The 13,352-nt window shown below is 40.7% G+C and overlaps 1 protein-coding gene across 7 annotated transcripts in view; it reads left to right on the top strand.

The window, feature by feature from the left end:
• The window catches only part of CPNE4 (copine 4), a 480,649-nt gene that overhangs the window by 65,056 nt on the left and 402,241 nt on the right, over positions 1-13,352 (top strand). The window contains exon 1 of one of the 7 annotated variants that reach the window (XM_070577532.1): positions 12,252-12,743. The exons of the other annotated variants lie outside the window; for them this stretch is intronic. The gene's annotated coding sequence lies outside the window, so the exon portion shown is untranslated. Of the gene's footprint in view, positions 1-12,251; positions 12,744-13,352 lie in introns of those variants that run through there. 7 annotated transcript variants of the gene reach the window in all.

The following is a 13,352-nucleotide window of genomic DNA, read 5'->3' as shown; positions in this document are numbered from 1 at the left end:
GCTAAAGGGGAGAAGGAAAGGAAGCACAAAGAGAAAGATAATTTGGATTCAATTGTTGCGCTTTAAGGGCTTTATATCCAGAGTGAGACATAAGTGGGCCTGGCGTGATGGTGATCCATGGATCTGCCTCACGTAGGAAGGGAGCTATGAGGACTGTAGGAAAAGAGATATGATTGTTGTCAAACTTTTTTTTAATTTGTGGATTATTTCTAGGAAAAGTTTTATATTTGGGTAAACTATGTTTACTGGAAAAGAATAAATTTGCGTGAAATTGTGATTATTCTGGCAAGCCTGGAAAATATGGAAACAGTAAAGACAGTGTTTTCTGTCTTTTTGGATGACACCCCCAGGTGCAAAAGTGTGATCTCAGAGTCATCTTTGATACCCCCATAGTCTTCTATCCTCAAGACCTGTCCGTGTTCTCACACAAATACTGTAAACTATGTCCCTCTCTGTCTCTACAGCTGTCCCTCTTGTCCAAGCTAATACCATCTCTCCTTTGGTCTACTGGACTAGCCTTCTTTCTGGCCCCCCTCTAATTGGTTCTCCACACTGCAGTTAGAGTGATCTTTTTAAAAATGCAAATCTGATTATGCCATCCCCCCACTTAAAACCTTTCAAAGGCTTCCCATTGCTCTTAAGATAAAGACCAGAATCCTTAACGCGTTCTCAAGCTTTCTCTGGTCCCTGCTCGGATCAGCAAACTCATGCTTACCACTTACCATCACTCCTCTCTCTCCAGCCACATTGGCCTTCTTTTGGCAACTCAATTTCACTCTGCTCTTATTGCACTTATCTCAGTTGAGTAAATATTTGTGTAGTTTCTGGTCTAATATCTATGAACTTTGGGGGAGCGGCTACAGGCACCTTCCCTGACTTGCTCGTGCCTGTGTCACCTGCTGATAGCGCGTGAAATATTTTTAAGCAGTGAATGAATTTGTTATCCTGATTGTTTGACCTCAGTAGACTGTGACTTCTTCAAGGGCAGCATATGCCTTAGGCTTATTCATGGGCCTAATCGTCAGCACTGACTGGGCCCAGCCCTGTGCCTGGCACACTATAGGCACTGCGTAAACATGGGCAAGCTGGCTTGTCAGTCACCCTGACTCTAGTCTAGAGCCTTCAGACTCCAAGTGTGATCAGACCAACAACATCAGCGTTGCTCAGGAGCTTGTTACAAATCCAGAATCTCAGGACCCTCCCAGGCCTACAAAATCTGATTCTGCTTTTCTTTTGAGGAAGATTAGCCCTGAGCTAACATCTGCTGCCAATCCTCCTCTTTTTGCTGAGGAAGACTGGCCCTGAGCTAACATCCATGCCCATCTTCCTCTACTTTATATGTAGGATGCCTACCATAGCATGGCTTGCCAAGCAGTGCCATGTCTGCACCTAGGATCCAAACCAGCGAACCCTGGGCCACTGAATTGGAACGTGTGCGCTTAACCGCTGCACCACCTGGCCGGCCTGCGATTCTGCATTTTTGCCACCTAGTACCATTATCTTATTGTTGAGGAGTAGCTTGTGTGTAAAATGTGCTAAATTTAAGTGTACAACTTCATGTGTTAGCTCTTTTACCACTTCCCAGATCAAACGTAGAACATTTCTAGCACCCAAGAGGGTTTCTTCCTTCCTCTTTCCAGTCAATACTCTCTCAGAGGTAACAACTAGTCTTGCTTCTATCTCTTTTAATTAGCTTATTAGATTTTCATGTTCTTGAGCTTATAAAATCCATTATTTTTTACTTAATATTTTCAAGAATCTTCATTTTCACAAAATACCCAGGTGAGCTGTGTGCAGGTTCAAGTGTGAGAAGTGTTGCAATGGAGTGTTCATTCTCACCAACGACTCCACATTGATATCAACTGATGCCTGGGTACCACTCTCGGAGATTCTGATTTAGTTGGCCTTGGGTGAAGCCTCAGCATCAGGATTTTTAAAAAATCCTCAGGGGATCCTAATATGCAGCCCAAATTGAAAACCACTGCTCTAGATCTCCTTAAGCCCTATACTGCACAATTCCTCCCATCTCTCTAATCCGCCCGAGAAAAGGTCATCACCTCTCAGTGGAGCAGATCTCACTTAGAGCAGATTTTGCCTGCTTCCTCGGTTTACTACTTTTCTCATCTCCCACCTTCCCTGGAACCTAGAGAAGACACATTTAAGCCTTTTGCTTTCTGTTATCATCATCCCACGAGAGCAGTGGAGTGCTGGAGCTGGTAATGATGGCCTGTGAAGGCAGGTTTTCTGCTTCTCTTTCCAACTATGCATTCAATGACAACACATTGGTAGCTTGAAATTGGCCGTAATAGGAGTATTTACACCACAGAAATCAGCAAACGCTATCAGTCAGGTTCTGTTTCCTCTCCCATCTCTTCCTGGAAAGCTAGTTTGCCATCAGTCGCTTTCTATAGGTAAATGCTGCTAAGGAGGAGAGCTTAATCTAGTCAAAGTTGTTGTAAGTGGTTGTTCTACTCATCCTTTCAAGCTTTCATTTTTGCCAACCCCTAACTTACCACATGGCAATTAATAATACATTTAAGTAATGTTGACAATGTGTCCACTTCTTTGGGGGTATAAAATGATGGGCAAGGGGCTGGCCTGGTTGTGTAGTGGTTAAGTTCACGTACTCCACTTCGGCACCCCGGGGTTTGGGGGTTTGGATCCCAAGTGCAGACCTACACACCGCTGATCAAGTCGTGCTGTGGCAGTGTCCCACATATAAAATAGAGGAGGACTGGCACAGATGTTAGCTCAGAGCCCATCTTCCTCACCACAAAAAAAGAAAAAAAGATGGGCATGATTACCATGTTTCTTCTATCCAGCTTGGTTGGAAATCCTTAGAATCATGCTTCCAGTAATTATTATTGTCTGCTCTTGGACCATGATACACAGTGTTCTGCTCAGTACATGGACGAGGCAGCAGAAATCAGTGACAGCATTCATTGCTGTGTTTTTGTCATTGAATCGAGTATTCTCTTGGAGTTCTCTTATTTGGTTTCTACTGATCATTGAATGCCACTGATTACAGAGTGATTCAAGATATTTTACAGACATTTGATACGTAAACCTGTGGAGCAGAACCAATAGGACCTAAGATTCTTAGTGGTTAAAAATAAGACTTTGGAGTCAGATAGACCTGTGTTTGAATCATGGCTCTCCTACTCCCAGCTGGGTGACCATGGGCAAGTTATGCTGTCTGTAAGTTTCATGTTCCTCATCTGTAAAATGAGTCTAAAAAATACTTTGTGGGATTGTTGCGAGGATTAGTTAAGATGCAACAGACAATGTAGTAGGCTTCAAACCTGACACGTAGTAAAACTTTATTCAGTGTCTTAGGTTAGGTCTCTCTGGAGCAGATCCTGAGACAAGGATTTGGGTGCATATAGTTTGGGAGGTGGTCCCAGGAAATACTGGGGTGGGGGGGGTGGGGACATGAGACAGGGAAGAGATGGAAGCCAATAAAAGGTGCATTATTAAGCAAATTTGTACTTTGAGCAATTGGAACTTAACCCTCCTGGAGAACTCTGAGAAACAATGTAGTAGATATACTTCAGGTGTGTTCCGTTTGTAGATGGAGGAAGCTGAGTTGGTAATCTACCTACCCCTGCCAGTCATTAGTTGAATTCCCCGGCGGTACAACCTGCCATGTGTATGAGCAAAGCAGGATCCAGTGACCATGGAAAGCCCTCAAGCAGAGATGTAGGTGGTGGCAGTTAGAAGTTGGGCTGACACGCGTAGAAATAGTGCAGGGAGAAAGAGACATGGGCAGGCAGCTCGATAAACACTCAATCGCAGTAGCTACATATGGGAGAGTTTCTAGTACCAGAAGTTTGTTTAGCTCAATTACTGTGAGACAGGAAGGATAGTATGGTCAAAGGGGCATTATTAGTTCATCTCCTAAGGTTTGTTCCAGGTCTAATATTCTCAGTGTCTCATGATGTATTTCTTTCTGTGTGTACAAACATTACTGCTTCTGGTAGATTAAAATCGCGCCCACACACAAAACCCTTATGCAGTTGTACTTTTCGTCCTGTGGGGATGGGAAACAGTACTGTTGTAGCCATTTAGCTCTAGTACGACAAAGCACAGATTTATCTAGAGTCATTATGGCTCAGTGGAAGGACCACAGGATGGAGAGTCAGAAGATCTTTGTGGGTCTTAGCTCAGTCACTTACCATTTGCGTGGCCTTTGAAAGGAGCAAAAACTCCCTGAGTCTCCACTGAAAGGAGTAAGTTACCTGCTCGATGTGATGAGAAGCACGTGGAACGGTGCTTTGAAAGGGAGTTGTCTCCGATGCTGAGGTTTACAGGAGTGGGTAAGTCTTCCATCAGCCACCAGAGCAAGGTGCTTCTGGTTGCTTTTGGCAGCATTCCTGGATTCCCTGCAGGGCTTGGGGACTACTTTACTGCAGTAATTTGTGGCCTAAAGACACAGCGAATCTAATGAGGCACATTAGACACATTGATGTAAATTGGCTGGTTCCAAGGATTCTGTGCAGCCCTTGTCATCAATGGAGAGTGTGGCTTCAACTGCTTTGTTCAGTTTCCTCCTGGAAAACAGTGTTGATGTCAGCATCTCTGACTCCTCGAATATTTCCTTGGCTTCTTAGAGGTGAAGGAAAAGAATTGATGGCAAATTCTTCCTTCTTCTCAAATCCAAGGAATGATCATGTGAGATTTGAGGAATGGAAGGTTTCTTTGCCCTCAACATACCTACCGCTGTATGAATTAAGTTCTGCTCATATATAGGGTAACGGTTTTGAGCTGCAGTAGAGCCCCCTTATCTGTGGGGGAAACGTTCCAAGATGCCCCAGCGGGGGCCTGAAACAGCAGATAGTACCCAATCCTATGTACACTGTGTTTTTTCCTATACATACACACCTATGACCAAGTTTAATTTATAAATTAGGCATAGTAAAAGACTAACAACAATAACAAATAATAAAATAGAACAATTATAACAATACACTGTAATAAAATTTACCAAAGATCTTATCAACCTCAGCATATGATTTTTTTTCTTTCCTTATTAAGTTGAGAAGTTTCACCTTTTCACTTGAAGAAGGCACTTTACAGCTTCTCTTTGGCATATCCGAATTGCCAGCATCGCTACTCTTGCACTTGGGGGCCATTATTAAGTAAAATAAGGGTTGCTTGAACACAAGCACTTCAACACCCGACAGTCGATCTGGTAATAGAGACGGCTACTAAGTGACTATGGAGTGGGTGGCGTATACAGCGTGGATATGCTGGACGAAGAGGTAGTTCATGTCCTGGGCGGGATGGAGCAGGACAGCGCAAGATTTCAGCACGCTGCTCAGAATGGTGTTAAATTTAAAACTTACGAATTGTTTATTTCTGGAATTTTCTGTTTAATATTTTTGGACTGCTGTTGACCATGGGTAACAAACTGTGGGAAGTGAAACCGTGCCGATAAGGGAGGACCACTGTACTGAACAAATTATAACTGGGTAAATATTTAGGTGGAAGACTTTGGAATGCCAAGAATTTATTGCATATTTAGAACTTTAAAAATGAGTATTAGATATATATGCATGATGTATGAAAATAAGTCTTGGTCTTTTCTCTTTTTTCTATCAATATGAATTTTTTTTTACATAAAAACAAACGAAAATCTCATACAAGCAGATACTAGTAATGTACCACCAATGATCCCAACAATGAAATACATAAATAAAGGGGTAATTATGATCCTCTTTAACCATAAACTCTGATCGTGGTAAAGAGGATAAGAAGTTGTTTATAATAATTCAGCATATAATAATTATATTTGGGAAACCAATCCTTCTTTTCTGTGACTTCAGTTTCTAAATCTAGCGCTTCATTTTTGCAACTTGAAGGACGTGCGTGTGTTTTCATCCAGTGCATAGGTGTGCAATGAATAACTGTAGCTTGACTGGACCCTTCTGATTTCTGGTATTTTCATTAACTTATCTCTATGACAATCTATATCTTTGCTAGCGTTTTCACTAAATTACATTATATATGTAAGATATTTCTCTAGTTTAAAATTTCTCATCTGTTAAGAGATCTGAATGGATAAAGTCTTAGTGGTAAGAGAATTTATCTCATAAGTTACATTGGTAAATGAAGCTAAGAGATGTCAATGTTGCAAGTTTCCAGAGCATTCAGTGGTCATATGATAGACATTTTAAAGAACCATCTGGAGGAGATGCTTGAAACTAAATAGTGTAGCATTGCTTTCTCTGTGTGTGTGTGTGTTTGACGGGTGTGGTAGGTGGCGAGGTGGGGAAGAGGTAATTTCTTTTTCTTTTTTTTTTCCAACTTGAGAAAGTTTATTCTAGCCGGGAAATTACTTTTTTTTTCAATTATTTTATGGAGGTCCCATTGGTTTATAACATTGTGTAATTTCAGGTGTCCATTATTACATATCAGTTTCTGAATAGATTGCCTCGTGCTCACCACCAATAGTCCAGTGTTTTTCCGTCACCACACTTATGTGCCCCTTTATACCTTTGGCCCACCCCCCATCTCTTTCCCCTCTGGTAACCACTAATCTGTTCTCTCTATCCATGTGTTTATCTTCCACATGTGAGTGAAACCATGCAGTGTATGTCTTTATCTGGCTTATTGCACTTAACATAATACCCTCAAGGTCCATCCATGTTGTTGCAAATGGGATGATTTTGTCTTTTTTATGGCTGAGTAGCATTCCATAGTGTATATATCTATATCTATATCTATATCTATTATCTATATCTATATCTATATCTATATCTATATCTGCACTGCATCTCCTTTATCTATTCATCAGTTGATGGGCATTTGGGTTGCTTCCATGTTTTGTCTATTGTGAATAATGCTGCAGTGAACATAGGGGTGCACAGATCTCTGAATTATTGATTTCATGTTCTTGGGATAAATACCCAGTAGTGGGATAGTTGGATTGTATGGTAGCTTCTTCCTTGAGTGATTTATTGTCACACATAAATTTACTAGATTTTCAGCATGGATGTCACTTTAATTGCAGGTCCTGGATGAGGTGTGAGCTTCTCTTAGCTTGTGCTACTTTTCACAGCCATGAAAGGAAAAGGTGTGATGGCCAATTATTACTGTATCTCATTTGTTACTGTAACAACCAAATGGTGTCTTGCTTGAACATCAGCTTGTGTGGTAAAGATTTCTTTCCAGTGACTTGATCTACTTATTAAACAATTGAATTACAACTTTGGGTGAAAGTGTCACTTTTCATTCATTCTCTGCTGCTGTCAGACTCTCGTATACAACAGGAGATTCTGGTCTTTGTACCTCTCTCACTGTGTCTTCTTAACTTGACCCCTTTAACTCCTGGATACTTGAATATTGTTGCTGGACAGAATTCGTTCATATTTGATTTGCATCTTTAAAGACTGTTGGGGAAAAGAATGAAGTAACTTTCACCTAAAAGTGGGCTTATCAAGAATTATAATGTTTTTCCTTTATTACCTATTAATTTTTTAGTGTTGGATGTTTATTCCTTTCAGATATTTAGAAGCCAGTTGCCAAATCCTTCGCCAGCCATTATAAAACCAGGTCATTTCCTTCAGCTCTAACTCAGAAGTAATTTCCTCGATCATTTGTATGATTTTTTCCCCCCTGAGATTCCCTTAATTACTTTCCTCCTGGGTATTTTGCAGCCTGATGCTAGGCATAATTTCTGACATTCATCTTAGGAGACTACTTTGGGGAGAGAATTTTTTTCTCTTTTTTCTTCTTTTCTTCTCCTCTCCTACTTTTCCTTCTGTACTGTCTTTAAAAAGAAAAAACAAAAACCAACCAAAACACTTCTTTATCTTACAGAGTCTCAGACCCACATTGCCACACACAGGTTCATCTCTTGAAGGGAAAATTGCTTGGGTGAACTTTGTCAAAGCTTTCCGTTGTCATTATTGAGTTTTTTTGTTTGCTTGTTTTTATATGACCCAAACCTTTTGTTCTGATTGGAAAAGTAAATCATGGTCATAGTATTAAAAAACGTTAAATGTCATAAAAATAAATCTCCCTCCCACCCCAGACTCTCGACCTCAGCCTTCTTTCCCAGATGCTTCTGCTGAAGTGATAGATAATGTTGACTTGAGTAAACAAAACCTTCTTAAAGGAGGAAAAGATGAGACAGTTATTTCCTAGTATCTTTAACTGCATCATTACTTTTATTTTTCAAATAAGTAATTTTCCAAATTCAGTAATTTGTGGCCTGAAGACACAGTGACTCTCGTGAGACACATTAGACACATTGATGTCAATCAGCTGGTCCCAAGGAGTCTGCGCAGCTCTTGTCTTCAATGGAGAATGGGGCTGCAACTGCTTTGCTCCGTTTCCTCCTGGAAAACAGTGTTGATATCAGCATCTCTGACATCCCGGAATATTTCCTTGGCTTCTCAGACATGAAGGAAAAGAATCCATGGCGAATGCCTGTATAATTTCATTCTCCCTTGTTCTCAAATCCAAGGAATGATCGTGTTAGATATGGGGGATGGAAAGTGTATTTGCCCTCAGCATGTCTACCACTGTGTGAATTAAATTCTTCTTGTATACAAGGTATTGGTTTTGAATTGCTGAACAAATTACAGCTGGGCAACTATTGAGGTGGAAGACTTTGAAATTCTAAGAATTTACTGCGTATTTTGAACTCTCAAGAGCTTTTTTCCTATAGATTAGAGTTACTTGTGACTCTTCTAGAAAGACCAAGGATTGAATGTTATATAGAAGAGGACACAGGGGAGAGAGTGGAATGAAAGATCATTCCCTTTTTTAAAAAGACTGATAGTGACAGCTTATTAAGATTTTCTTTAACCTAATAATGTATCTTAGAGTTCTTTTTATATCAACATCCACAAGTGTACTTCATTCTTTGTTGCAGCTGCAGAGTATGGATAAGCTATAATCTGTTTTACCTGCCCCTTATCAGTGGGCATTTCAATTATTTCATGTGTTCATTCATTCATTTTGGCTGTTACAATCCATGCTGTAATGATTATACTTATTTTATGCCATTTCCTCATAACCTGGTATGTATTTGCCGGATAGGTTCTGTGCATCCTCGCCATAAATGTTTATGGATGCAGATATATGTTCATAACGACTACTTGTATACACAAACAGAAGCACTAAGAACATGCAGTTCTGCACCCTGATTTCCTCACTTTCTAAAATACTGTAGGATATTGACAGGTATGGAGCCACCTCATTCTTTTCAGGTTACCTTGCCTTTGCTCTCTATGGGTGTAGATGTCAGGGTGTTTACTGCTAGGCTGAAGGCATTCTGGGCCCGTGGAAGAAACCTGGGTAGATTTCCCTGTGTAGGAGACAAACTGAGCTGAAGAGGTTGGCGCCAGCAGCACCCAGGCTTGTCATAGCTCGGAAGCCTAGGCTGGTAGCAATGGGAGAAACCATGGTGTACATGAACCCAACCCCTCATTCTCAACGTGGAGAGACTGGGCGTTGAGGGAAAGTCAGTCTCATGCTGGGTCACTTACTCCAGTGAGGGACAGAACCTCCTAACTCACCACCCAGGGCTTTTGCTCCTACACCAAGGAAACCTACGTGTTTGTCTCTGTATTTCCTGCAGGCTGACTTTCTTGTTGTTGTTATTTCTCATGACCTTGACTGGGTTCTCCTGACTTGTAGATTCAGAGTTGAAAGGGGCATTTAAGCACCATCTCATTCAACCCCCAGAACCTAGTTAAAATTTGACAGGCAGTTCGTCTTGCAAGAGAGATTTTGCCAACTTCTCAAAGGCCCCAATCTCAATTTGATCATAGTTTCAAAACCATTGCTAAAAATTAATGATGTAATCTTTGGGAAAAAATATATGGCTCTCTGTCTTTCTCTCTCTCGCATTCCTTTTGAAGAGGCTGAGGTGATGGAGAAACAATGGGCATACACGCCTGGCCCTGTTGACATCGCATGGGCCGGGGAGAAGCCAGCAAGCAGAGACTTTTTTTCTGCCAGTGATGACCTTAATGAATCATCACATCCGAGTTGGCCCTTTTCTCATTAGAGGCAGGGAACAGAAGTTGCTGCTTGGTGTCTTTTCTTAGCTGAATCTGCTTCCAGACAAACAAGTCATCTGTCAGAATGCTGAGCTGAGAGTGCCATGGTGAGAAGTTGAGAAGTCAGTATATATGCATATGTGTGCGATAGATGTGTTTGAATGTGCATGTTATATGTGTATATACATGTGCATTTACTGTATATGTGTATGTACATAAAGCACATATATGTGTGTATGTGCATAAATGTGGGCATATACACATATATGTACATACATATGTACGCACAATAGATTTTACATATAGCTGTGAAGGGAAGCAGAAGATAAGGACTCTCTTCCAGGGAGAAAAAAGGAAAAGGAGACTAAGAAGATTTGAGAACAGAAAGTTCTGACAAAACCAAGGTTATTTTTCTTCCTAAAGTGAAAGATCTCCCGCAGGACAGATTCTTTCCAAATACCCGCTTTCTACCACAAACAGGATTTTAATGGCAACCCTTCCCCTGTCTGTTTACATGGGGCATCTCCACTGATTCTGGTTGCCATGGTAATTCAAAGCAACTGGTCTGGCCCTGTAGTTTGCAATAACATATTTCCAGTAGTCAGGGTAAAGAGCCCAGAGAATGCACTTTTTATGGCTTGGCACCTTGCTAATCTATGCTGAATTCTTAGGGTAAAAAATCAATGTTATGCTTGGTGAACCAGTTTCTTCTGACAAGATAAGTACTTTTGACATCTCTGCTCTTCCCAGGTAATTGTTAAATAGATATGCAGATTAAATTGACCTTAGAGATAAACATTCACACTCATTCCTCTACTCTTAGAACCAGTCAAAACATTCCCTCCAGATTTCTTTGGAATAGATTCCCATATGGGGAGAAGTCATTCGGTACCCTGGATTGAAAGCATTGACTCTGGAATCAAATTGCCTGGGTTTGCATACCAGCTCTGCCACTCACTGGCTAGGAGACTTTGAGAAAATGACTTAAACTTTTTAATTCTCAGCTTTCTTGTCTGCCAGTAGGGATGATAATAGTTTCTATCATTTATGGTTGGACTGAAGAATAAATTAATTGATATATGTAAAGCGATTAGAATTGTGCCTGGTTCATACTAGCAGCTCTTATAAATATCAGATATCATCATTCATCATCATCATTACTTACTTCAATTACTATTATTACATTTAATTCTTGGGGAAAAATTGACACTTTTTTCCATCCTGCACTTAGATGAGCTCTGGGGAGAAGAAAAATAACAAAGTCCATAGAACAGAGCTTGGGTAGAACTTTGAAATCACACGAGTTCTTTTGAGATCTCCTAAAAATCTTCTTGAACACATCTGATAATCTCCAACCTTTCTTTTCTTCTCCTAAACTCAGGTTTTGGTAGCTTTTAAGGTGGCTGTGATACCGCTCATCAGTTGTGTGAAATGACTCTTCTCCAAGTCCCTAGAAACACTGAGAGTTTGTGCTAAATCACACTCTGCTATCATAACCAGTTGGAGTTTTGGAGCCAAACGATGAGTTAGGGATGGTGTGTGCCTGTGTTGAGGAAGAAGTTGGGACTTAACCTGAGTTGTAGATCTTTGTTGTTTTCTAATTCTCTTTTTAAAAAGTATATGAGAAGGCTGAGAGTTCGGGGAAAGATTGAGTAAAACCCATAAAATTAGTGCTTTATTGCCAGGCTTTCTTTGTAACCTATTATCTCAGATGGTAGATCTGAGACGAGTCTATTGGGAGCATCTGGTCCAAACCCCCCCTCCTCTCTGTCACATATATGGAGGAGGAAACAGAACCCTAAAACATGAGTGGCTTGCCCAAGGTAACCTGGGGAGGGAGGGACAAAGACAGGATGAGAACCCAGGTGACCTGCTTAGTTTAGAGCTATCTTCAAAAGTAGAACTGTTCATGGTATGAGTCCTCTGTACCATTTGGCCTATTATCCATTGTCATCCTCTTCTAGGTCCTGGTCTCAGCTGTAGGAATGACCTCTTAGCCCTCTGACACTGTTTGAAGATTCTGCTCAGAGGTGAGGGGCATCCTTTGTCCCATGACAGCAGCAGCTTCCTGTGGGGAGCAGTGTTTCTCTTGTGGAATTCCAACAGGAAAGACTAGCATTCTATGTCCTAAATAATGCCATCTACTTATTTAAAAGGGAACCAAAGGTCGCTGGGGATTGGCATTTGTTCTAGCTCTATGTACTTACTTTACCTCAGACAAAGAAACTCTGATTCTAAATTCTATGATGAGGCTCTGAGTTAGCCAACCAAACTTGGGGAATTCACCAGGCAGAGAGCTATAGACTTTTCTATCATACTGGAGTGTATGCTTATTGGCGGCAGTGAGAGCTTTGTGTGCCAAGGGAGTGTTGATGTATAACCCTTAGTCTTTCCATTGACTTCAAAGCCTGTGAGAGAATGGTGTTTACTGTCTCTCAGAGGATGGACATTTCTTTTTGTTTTGTATTTTCCTTTTCTTTTTCTCCCTAGGATAGGAAGATAGGAAGTTTCATTAATCCCAATTCTGACCTTTTGCTATCATGTGTATTTTCTTCTCTTAAGTATATGTGCTTTGCCATTCTCTCATCCATTTCTTTATCTATCCATTTATTCCACAAACATTCACTAAGCATCTGCCAAGGGCCAGGCACAGAACTAAGTGAGGGGGGCACAGAGGCAAACAAGAGCCCATCCTGCACCGTGAGGAGTCCACAGGCTAGTGGGAGGGAGGTAAGTAAGTGTTTTCACTGTGTGCTCAGCAGATAGTGCTTCATAAATGTTTGATAAGTTAAATTGAATCAAACAGTAAAAATTGAATTTTGGGGATTACTTTGCAAGATATTTCAGGTCTGTAGTCTACCTGAGGGAATATTTTCTATCTTCTAGTCCAAGTGAGGAAGTATTTCAGATCTTCTAGTCTGCTGATGATCAACTTTTTGTTGCTGTTGCTTTTGGACATAAGGTCAATTCAAGAAGTAAATTCAATAGTAATTTCCTCATTGATTTCTCATGAAAAATATTTTGATGTTAAAAGAAAAAACTAATCTAAGAGTATACTTTTACTCAACACTACTCCAAAGAGGCTTCAAATAGTCAATTTTGAATTGTTTTAATAAAGCCTGAATGTGTTTTATTTTTATTTATCTTGAAGCTGCTGTATACTCTGAGGCTTGAGGGGACAAGGAGTGAGAGAGGTTACTGGGACTATAGAAAATACCTGCCATTGTACAGGGAGATGTCTGTTAGGAGCTTCGACTTTAGCTCAGCTAGAGGAACATGACCAACCACAGTGCTCCAGAAGGAAGGAGGCTGGGGAATAATGCTCACTCTCTTGCTTTT

The sequence above is a fragment of the Equus przewalskii genome, chromosome 15, assembly GCF_037783145.1.
Source record: "Equus przewalskii isolate Varuska chromosome 15, EquPr2, whole genome shotgun sequence".
NCBI classification, from domain to species: Eukaryota; Metazoa; Chordata; class Mammalia; order Perissodactyla; family Equidae; genus Equus; species Equus przewalskii.
This window is presented reverse-complemented; position numbering and strand designations above follow the sequence as displayed.